Consider the following 6,877-nt stretch of genomic DNA (forward strand, 5'->3'; position numbering starts at 1 on the left):
TCATAGTATGATGGCAGTCGGGCAAGTATGCCCCCATCGTCTAGTGGTCCAGGACATCTCTCTTTCAAGGAGGCAGCGGGGATTCGACTTCCCCTGGGGGTAGGGTACTACGAAAGGAAGTTGATCATGGATTATCAACAAGCTTGGAATTGATTCTTCCCGGGTCGATGCCCGAGCGGTTAATGGGGACGGACTGTAAATTCGTTGGCAATATGTCTACGCTGGTTCAAATCCAGCTCGGCCCAATATATCGCGTATCCACCATAAAATGATATAACCTATTTGTCCTTCTACAGAAATACTTGACTTGATATGAAAGAATAAAAAAAAAAACTCTTTTTTTATTCATTGACAGATTGATAATCAATCAATTTTACAATAACGAAAAAATAAATATTAATCCATGCTTCTCACACTAAAGTCCATGTCTCCGCGCATATCAATCTATTACTTTATTACTCGCGTCTCTGTCTGGTAGAATATGACAATTCGAATCAAAAATCTACATAGAAAGGTTTGAAGGAAATTAAATCAACAACATATGTTGTACACTTTATTTCCCTGGGATTGTAGTTCAATTGGTCAGAGCACCGCCCTGTCAAGGCGGAAGCTGCGGGTTCGAGTCCCGTCAGTCCCGATGGATCCAAATCCAATAAAAAAAAAATACATCAATTAATCTCTTCCTTTCCTGTGAAAGAGAGAACAAATAACATAACTGAATTTTATTCCAAACGGGATCTCTCTTATTTTTTTTCCACATTTTTCAACAAAAAAATATGGGAATTTTGATTTCTTCAACGAGTACTAATTGATGGGAGAAAGACATATGTGCCATATGTGAATTACCACAATTATTGGTAGCATCATATTCAGGATTCGAAGGCGTACTGGGTCTAGTTGATTACGCCCGATTTTTCTAATGAAATAGAGTACTATACGTTTCCGGAAAGCACATACATAAAGGGAATTTGGACGATACAAAATAAAGTTTACATAGTAAACTTTGATCTAATTTTTCGTCTGAAAGCAAAATATATCCGTTCTGGCTCCGATTTTTTGTAACCTCAATTAGTAAATTCAATTACTAATTTGAATTTGAAATAATCTATCTTATTAAAATTTAACACTTAACTTTTGATATATACGTCCCACTACTAATTCAAGGAAAGAGGATATTAATACAAACAAGGATCCCATCTATCTCTCTTAGTGAGGTAATTAAGAATTTTTGAAAGTTTAAGTTTCGTTTTTATTTCTTTTTTTTAAGAAGATTTTATAAGTACAAAAAAAGGAAGGAGTTTAGTTCGAACCTACCTCCTTTTCCTTTTTTGAATTTCGCTGCTATTCTTTGCTTGAGTTTGTTTATAAACAATGTAAGGGTAAAGGTAGTCTGATGAGACTTCATCAGATGATTGCATTGAATAAGAGGGCAGTAGATTATAGAAAAGAAAGAATGCAAAAAATTATAAATAAAAAAAAGTAACGAAATTCTTGATTGCATCAGGAATCCCATTTTGTTTAAATTCGGTATGGATAAAAGATCTTCCTATGTTATACTATTCAATTCTCGACGATGAATCGATTTGATAGCTCCGATATTGTTATTCATGATATTTTAATACGATTCGATATCATCGAGATGCAACGCATCCCCTTGAATTTACAAGCGAAACATTTATCATCTCTATGGGATTAAATCCCGAGTTATTGCGAATAAAAAATGAAACGATGATATTATGGAAGTAAATATTCTCGCATTTATTGCTACTGCACTGTTCATTCTAGTTCCGACCGCCTTTTTACTTATAATATACGTAAAAACAATCAGTCAAAGTGATTAATTTGAATTAACCTTGACGTTTTAGTTCTTATCAATGATTGAAGATAAGAAAAATGAAAAGCATTAAAATTTCGCGTCTTAAATGAAATTGGCGGACTAGAATTATCAGTATTCTACGAGAGAAGTATTCGATAAGATCCGATAGTATGGTAGAAAGAAATATATGAATCCTTCTACCATACTATCTATTATTGTTATTGAAGTGTATAAATATAAAATTGTACTCTATAAAAATAGAGGTTGAATATCGATCAATTTGAATATAGATGAATATACAATATATATCTTTCTATTTATATATAGATATCATATCAATTACATATATGTAATATTAATCTAATATACATAGTGGCCCAATTCTATTTCTTTGCTTCATAATTCATGTTGATTAGAATGAATCTGAAATCAAATAATCGAAAGGCCACTAATTTTTTTTTAGCATTCGAAAGAAGTAATTGATTGAGCAGTTGACAGATGATCCAGGAGTTCGGTTCCATGGGAACTTTTTATCTTCGGATTTCGAAAAGAATTAGCAAACCCCATTTTTATTTAACGTTTGAAGCATGATATGAAATGAGTTCCCTAAAACAAGAAAAAATCCTATTTTGAAAATAACTAAAATACTAATAATAATAAATAAAAGAAGTGGTAAGCACGTAATATGTGGGTGGCTACCCCGAGGTACTATCTTATTATGAGGTAGTATATTATTATGCGTAGTATCTCATTGGACAACCACTATGTCTATGTTCTTTCGTGTTGAAAGTATGGATCCACTTAAAAACTTATAATCCGAACTCTTTTTTTTTTTACTTTTCAAAATAAAAGAAAAAAAGTTTTGCAGAACGATCTATAAAATAAACCAAAAACAATACAGTTTTATTTTTCAATTAGTAGTACTTCTAGAGTCCACTTCTTCCCCATACTACGAGGGAAAGAGAAAATGTAAAGACTACCATTAAAGCAGCCCAAGCGAGACTTACCATATCCATGTGAATTATGTCCCCTATCTCTATGAATATAAAAGAATTATTCCATTATTGCTCACTAATAATTATTATTCACTAATAATAGTGGAATCACTAGCGCATAGTCAAAAAGAGATTCGGGCACAACACCATTGATGAAACAATACAAAAAATCGAATTATCCCAAGTTATTATATGATTTCTAGTATAATCGAAAAAATTCAGTACAAATAAATAAAAGAGGCAGAAAAACTCTTGGAAGTATCAAAAGAATGTTAGTAACATGTAGGAATAATAAGACCTAGTCTTTCTTTTGTTGTCCTGCATTTCATTACATTAAGTAAAAAGTCTCAAAATAGAGAATCAAGATAGTATCTATCACATAACCCTACTATTATTCCTTTCTCATTTGATCTAATCTTTACTGTCCCCCCGATTGTTTCATAGAGACAATCGGAAGATGGGATGGCCTATTACATGCGTGGTTAGAGCTTATCGAAAAGAAATAAGTTCTTTTTTTAAGATTAAAATAAAAAAAAAAGCCAATTATTCATTCAATATAATATTGATTGAATGCTCGAGTACTCAGATACTTTCATGAGTCCGTATATCAAGTATCTTCCTCCTTTCCGTAAGGAAAAATGAAATTATATTCCCTAATTCAAGACCCAATGAGTAGACACTACATTAGTAGTCGAAGGGCTATCATCTCAAGATTTAACGATTATTTTTCATTACTCTACTAAATTCTGGAAACGAAACCTATACGCAAGGATTTATAACATTTTAGAGAACCCCAACGATGCTTAGAATCAAGCAAATCTAAAGATGCTTTTCTTCTAAAAAAAATGATAAAGTTATATCAGCAAAACAGAAGAGGGTATTTTGATTCTTTTGTTTGTTGCTGAGGCGACACCCGGATTTGAACTGGGGAAAAAGGGATTTGCAGTCCCCCGCCTTACCGCTCGGCCATGCCGCCAAAACGATACAAAATATTGGATTGGCTCTATCTCTTAGATAGATAGTATCTTACAACACACAATATCTAAAACGAAAAACCGCAAAACTTTGCTTTTTCTATTGAAAAAAAAATGTGGATTTTCATTCACAAAAGCAAAAAATCAGGACAAATGGGAACCGTTAACTTTAACTATTGACTGTGAATTCATAAATGATTCTTGGATTGAAATTGCAAATTCGGTTTCCCTAATGATATAAGAAAACAATCCAAAAATGGATACCTTACCTAAATAAATAAAAATTGATAGATAACTAATCATTACTAATCCATCCGTATTGATTCGTTTCCATAACCATAAAAAAATCCTTATTAATGACAATTTTAATAGCGATTATGAGTATATGTAAACCCCAGAACATAAACGATTACTATTATCTAAATCTAATATCTTATATATATATAAGATGTTTATAGGAAATGTTCGGAATTCTGTTTTTAGAATTTTTTTTTCATTATCATTAAATAGAAAATATAAATTTTTGATAGAGTACGACATGTGATGTTCCCCATAGAACTGTAATAAAGGAGGCGATATATATAACTAACTATATATATATATCTGCACATGTTTATTAATAAATACAAGTCCTTATACATACTTCAATCGCATTCTACGAATTCTACTAAAAAAAATATAGGTATAGGTAAAATATCTCTCTTCTATGCGAATTTTTTTTAACAGTGAAATCTACGAAAAAGTTCCATGTTGTTAAATAAAAAAAATTCTATATTGTTTCTTCAGATCAAATCCCGAATCTATTTATAGTACCCAATCCGATTGGAATATCATAATAATGGTAGAAATTGACTCACTTTTGTTTTGATATAGATATTTTATACAAAACTCCATAATTCTAAATAGAATTTACCAATTCATTTGTAGTTGTTGCAAATTCCAATTTAATTTGAGTATCAAAGTCTCTTTATTCCTACGTTCATATGTATTTCATGCATTACATCTATTACACCTATGAAGTTAGGTAAAATTTCATGTGATTCAGTAAACATAATATAAATTCCATCATTGCTAGATCGATCCATTTTAAGCAAATAATGGGATTTTTTTTATAAATGGGAAATAAATAAAATGCTTGGGGGTGGAAATGAGAGAATGTCTACAATACCTGCGTTTAATCAGATACAATTTGAAGGGTTTTGTAGGTTCATTGATCATGGCTTAACAGAAGAACTTTCTAAGTTTCCAAAAATTGAAGATACAGATCAAGAAATTGAATTTCAATTATTTGTGGAAACATATAAATTGGTAGAACCATTGATAAAAGAAAGAGATGCTGTATATGAATCACTCACATATTCTTCTGAATTATACGTATCCGCAGGATTAATTTGGAAAACCCGTAGGGATATGCAAGAACAAACAATTTTGATTGGAAACATTCCTCTAATGAATTCCCTGGGAACTTCTATAGTAAATGGACTATACAGAATTGTCATCAGTCAAATATTGCAAAGCCCCGGTATCTATTACCGGTCAGAATTGGACCATAACGGAATTTCGGTCTATACCGGCACCATAATATCTGATTGGGGAGGAAGATTAGAATTAGAGATTGATCGAAAAGCAAGGATATGGGCTCGTGTGAGTAGGAAACAGAAAATATCTATTCTAGTTCTATCATCAGCTATGGGTTCGAATCTAAGAGAAATTCTCGAGAATGTTTGCTACCCTGAAATTTTTTTGTCTTTCCTGAATGATAAGGAGAAAAAAAAAATTAGATCAAAAGAAAATGCCATTTTGGAGTTTTATCAACAATTTTCTTGTGTAGGCGGAGATCCGGTATTTTCTGAATCCTTATGTAAGGAATTACAAAAGAAATTCTTTCAACAAAGATGTGAATTAGGAAGGATTGGTCGACGAAATCTGAACCAGAGACTTAATCTTGATATACCTGAGAACAATACATTTTTGTTACAGCGAGATATATTGGCAGCTGCAGATCATTTGATTGGACTTAAATTTGGAATGGGTACACTTGACGATATGAATCATTTGAAAAATAAACGGATTCGTTCTGTTGCGGATCTCTTACAAGATCAATTCGGATTGGCTCTAGTTCGTTTAGAAAATATGGTTAGAGGAACTATATGTGGAGCAATTAGGCATAAATTAATACCGACTCCTCAGAATTTGGTAACTTCAACTCCATTAACAACCACATTTGAATCTTTTTTCGGATTACACCCATTATCTCAAGTTTTAGATCGAACTAATCCATTGACACAAATAGTTCATGGGCGAAAATTGAGTTATTTGGGCCCAGGAGGATTGACAGGGCGAACTGCTAGTTTTCGGATACGAGATATCCATCCTAGTCATTATGGACGCATTTGCCCAATTGACACGTCTGAAGGAATTAATGTTGGACTTATTGGATCATTAGCAATTCATGCAAGGATTGGTGATTGGGGATCTCTCGAAACTCCATTTTATGAAATTTCAGAGAGATTAAAAAAAGTGCGGATGCTTTATTTATCACCAAGTCGAGATGAATACTATATGGTAGCGACAGGAAATTCTTTGGCACTGAATCCAGGTATTCAGGAAGAACAGATTGTTCCAGCTCGATACCGTCAAGAATTCTTGACTATTGAATGGGAACAAGTTCATCTTCGAAGTATTTTTCCCTTCCAATATTTTTCTATTGGAGCTTCCCTCATTCCTTTTATCGAACATAATGATGCGAATCGTGCTTTAATGAGTTCTAATATGCAACGTCAAGCAGTCCCGCTTTCTCGGTCCGAAAAGTGCATTGTTGGAACTGGGTTGGAACGCCAAGTGGCTCGAGATTCAGGGGTTGCCGCTATAGCCGAACACGGGGGAAAGATCATTTATACCGATACTGACAAGATCATTTTTTCGGGCAATGGATATACTCGAAGAATTCCATTAGTTATGTATCAACGTTCTAACAAAAATACTTGTATGCAGCAAAAATCCCAGGTTCACCAGGGTAAATGCATTAAAAAAGGGCAAATTTTAGCGGACGGTGCTGCTACAGTTGGTGGTGAACTTGCTTTGGGCAAAAA

At 32.9% G+C, this 6,877-nt stretch overlaps 3 non-coding genes across 3 annotated transcripts; 2 read left to right on the top strand and 1 right to left on the bottom strand.

Annotated features, from left to right (window-relative positions):
• The first annotated feature begins 161 nt into the window (after positions 1–161).
• TRNAY-GUA (transfer RNA tyrosine (anticodon GUA)) lies at positions 162–245 on the top strand. Its single transcript has one exon. It is a non-coding gene; the product is annotated as a tRNA-Tyr (tRNA).
• Positions 246–563: 318 nt separating this feature from the next.
• TRNAD-GUC (transfer RNA aspartic acid (anticodon GUC)) lies at positions 564–637 on the top strand. Its single transcript has one exon. It is a non-coding gene; the product is annotated as a tRNA-Asp (tRNA).
• Positions 638–3,715: 3,078 nt separating this feature from the next.
• On the bottom strand, positions 3,716–3,787 carry TRNAC-GCA (transfer RNA cysteine (anticodon GCA)). Its single transcript has one exon. It is a non-coding gene; the product is annotated as a tRNA-Cys (tRNA).
• Between the last annotated feature and the right edge of the window lie 3,090 nt (positions 3,788–6,877).

This window comes from Cucumis melo, unplaced genomic scaffold, assembly GCF_025177605.1.
Source record: "Cucumis melo cultivar AY unplaced genomic scaffold, USDA_Cmelo_AY_1.0 utg001754l, whole genome shotgun sequence".
Classification (NCBI taxonomy): Eukaryota; Viridiplantae; Streptophyta; class Magnoliopsida; order Cucurbitales; family Cucurbitaceae; genus Cucumis; species Cucumis melo.